Source organism: Bradysia coprophila (assembly GCF_014529535.1).
Source record: "Bradysia coprophila strain Holo2 chromosome X unlocalized genomic scaffold, BU_Bcop_v1 contig_39, whole genome shotgun sequence".
Lineage (NCBI taxonomy): Eukaryota > Metazoa > Arthropoda > Insecta > Diptera > Sciaridae > Bradysia > Bradysia coprophila.
Window position 1 is genome coordinate 274945 of NW_023503329.1, and position 3556 is coordinate 278500.

General features: G+C 37.5%; 1 long non-coding RNA gene across 1 annotated transcript; it reads right to left on the reverse strand.

Annotated features, from left to right (window-relative positions):
• Positions 1-1708: 1708 nt before the first annotated feature.
• Positions 1709-2403, reverse strand: LOC119069703. The gene is made up of 2 exons (XR_005086385.1): positions 2126-2403; positions 1709-2062 (listed from the first exon to the last, which is right to left on the reverse strand). It is a non-coding gene; the product is annotated as an uncharacterized LOC119069703 (long non-coding RNA).
• Between the last annotated feature and the right edge of the window lie 1153 nt (positions 2404-3556).

The following is a 3556-nucleotide window of genomic DNA, read 5'->3' on the forward strand; positions in this document are numbered from 1 at the left end:
ACATCTAATGCGTCTGCAACGCTTCTGCTTAAAGTCTGGACTGCCAGACGCACGTTCATTTTCTTGCCGCGGAATAGTACATGTTGCTTTGTTAGTCTGTTCCCCATGCGAATTCGATTTACATCTTGAAGTTCTTGCAACATTTCAATATACTTCCATTCAATAGCACGACCTTGTGCATCATACAAAATTTTCTTGTCAGCGAGTGTATTTCTCACTAACTTAATCATATGGCAAGCGTCCCAAATAATGTAAATCATTTCTTTCGTTAACGGATGGTGAAAATAAGAAGAGGTCTTGCCATTGCGGTTCAACACGTTGATCATGGAAATATTTGTAGCGGCACCATCGAAAACTAAGGCTGTCACTGAAATGCTTTTTTCGGCTAATGTTCGCAAAACCTTGTCAACAACGCTGGCTTGTTCTTCTGAACCCAATCCGTGTGTCAGAAAATAAGCAACTGGGATCTTAAAATGAGCATTTATAGCAGTTAACATCAACACCAATGCCTTTGTTGCTACCGTTGAACCTTCACGATCTATTCCTGTTCCACCAAAGTCAACGTACCCATAGTACTTTTTTTTTGAATGAGAGTATTCGACCTGCTTGCGAATACTCATTTCATCCATCGACATACAAAAACGGAGATCGATTCCTTTCTTTTTTGAATCATCTATTTTAAGCGCTATTGCTGCTATCGCCTCTGTTGTTATTCCGGGGTCAGCATCTATAGACTCATACCACTTTCGAATCGTTCTGGGTGCGGGCAATTTTTTTGCAAATGTCTTTCGAACGTAGCGATAGGCTCGTGGTGAATAAAAATTGAGTGTGAGCGCAAAAGATCGAACGTCGGCCGGAAATTGATTGTTTACTTTTCCAATCTTTATTTTACGCATCAGTGAATCGTCGTGTAGCTATGGATAGTAAAAAATGAGACGAAGAATTAGGCTTCCCCGAGGTTGAGGGGAAATAATTTATATTTACATGAGCTACGAAAGACAGCGCACAACGAACAATTTAATCAATGTAGTCGATAACGCAATAACGTTATCTAGAAGAAGTATTGGGTGCGCTTGTTCTGGTAAACGTTTTACGTTATCGACTACACTAGTTTCAAACATTTACTGATGGACTAATCAACGGAGTCAACGGCTACAAATACGGACATGATGAGACAACTCGATACAAACATTGTATGACGACAATGGCAAGTACCTTTAGGGATTCTAATGAATTTTCGGTCACCAAATTTTTCCGCTTCAAGTCTTGTATTAGAGACTTCAAAGTTGCTATTCTCTGAGCTGCTCGAAGATTTTTTTTATTTAAATTTCTCAACTTTATTCTCTGCTTTGACACCGTCATTTTCAAATTTCGAATAAATTTTTTTGACGATCTTGGAGTTAGATCTTCACCATCCCGTACATCACCAGGATAGCATAGCCGCCTTTTGCGTCCTCGTTTCGGTGTCTGAAATTTCTCATCGTCAGCATCGCATTGCCCTTGGTCAACTGACTTTTCGATGGACACACGGCTCTCCGTCGAAAATGATTCTTCTAAAAGAATTGTTCCAACAACGTTGCATTGGGAGGAAGCTGAATCATGCTTGGAAGAAAATGATGGACTAACTGAACCAGAATTACAATACACACTATCCTGACACACATCAACATTCGCATCCACATTTTCGCATTCACACACATTTGTTGACGATCTAAGAAGAAGAGAAACGGAGAGTTTGATGAATTTGATAAAAGCTTTCATAAAAGCTTCGCCTTACTGAAGTTGTTCAACATTATCAACGACGTCGTCGTAATCCATACATTCGTCATTCTCCGATTCTAGGTATTCCACCTCCATATTCTCTTCAGATGAACAAAAATTCTGAAAAATCTTTGGTATTGCACCGTCCTTTAAAATCGTTCGCAATCCGTCTCTCTTCATATCGTCCTGTTCGAAATGATTTTCACAAATTCTTGAGTGTTTGCTGGGTACACTACATTGCTGAGTGTATCGATTTATTTGTGTGTGCCATTCCTTTGCTTCCTTTTGATTTTTCGGGAATCTTTATTCAAATTAGGATAGTCAATGAGAATTGCACAAAGTTAGGTTATAAACGCAACAATACCGGAAAAATGAACATTTGCGAACACTTATGCTTCTACTCATGCACCCATTGATAAAACATGTTTGAACCATTTTTCCAAGTTTTTCTTTTTCAGGTAAAATGGCAAGAAAACATAAATTTCAATTCAACTGTATATTTTTACGATACTTGCAATCACAACAAATTACAAAGTGTGACAGCTATCAATGTGTATATGTGTTGGTGAAAACATACGTAAAATTATACGAAATCTGAATCTTATACAAATTGATGTCGGGGACACATTTCGTCGTACGTAGAACCAGTCTAGTAATAGTTCGTCTAAGGCTCAACTAGCATCCCATAAATTTTTATGTTTTCAACTAGGGTTGCCAGGTCTCACATTAGGAAAGAAATTAAACTGAATATTAAACACTGGTACATTTATGGTATATCTGGTACATTGATGTTAGAAACCATCTTGACAATGAATTTCAATGCAAACATACATTCATCGGCATTTTACACCTCCTAATTTAGTGGACATGCCCTTAAGTGTTGAAAGTTGAATTTGTGCGTTGCGTTTTCGTCTTGTTACCACTGTCATACATTATGTATTAGAAATTCCTCACAAAAAATTTCTTTTTCCAGCTAAGCTGAAAGAGTGTTACAGTCAAAAAATTTCTACCAGGAAAAACTCAAAGATTTGCCATACAATCACAGCGCTTGAATTTGGCTTGTTTCCATCGGCTGTGTCATAATCTGTCATAGGTGCACCTATGTAGAGACGGTATTTTCAAATAATGAAGCTTTTCCCTCACCGGTGACAACTCTTTACCTCACTCGTAAAGTAAAAATATAAGATTATGCATCTCTTGCCAAAATTTTTATCGACACGTGGGGGCATTACCGGTCGAGCCGAAGGCGAGAGCCATAATGACCACACGTGAAAATATAACAATTTTGGGAAGTGGTGCATACACTTTTTTATCTGCAGAGAACATAATACCGAGATTAACAAAAATGCTCTAGAGGGATAAGTGGGAAATTATTGTTCTAGGCAGATAAAGTTACTTGATATCCCGTATCACAATGAGTAAGCCCTCGATATAATTTTACTCATCTCGATACGAGAATTCTCATTATTTCACTGATTCAGTAATCTACTAAAATAATAAAAATCCTGTGACGAAAGAAAAAAAAACGTTTCGAATCGGACAAAATATTGGGTACTATAAAAAAGAAAGAAAAGTAAATCGGTAGCTTGGCTGACACTCTGTCCATAAAAGCTTCGGGTCGTAAAATTTCTTATTCCAATAATATTTTTTTGCTTTGTTTTGGTCCACTTTCCTTATCAACAAACATTAAATTTTTGCCATAACATTTCAAGGAAAAAATCTCCCGCTGAAAGTCTCTTTGTCCCGGAAAACGTTTAACGTATACACAGCAACATTTTAACCTTAAACGCATTCC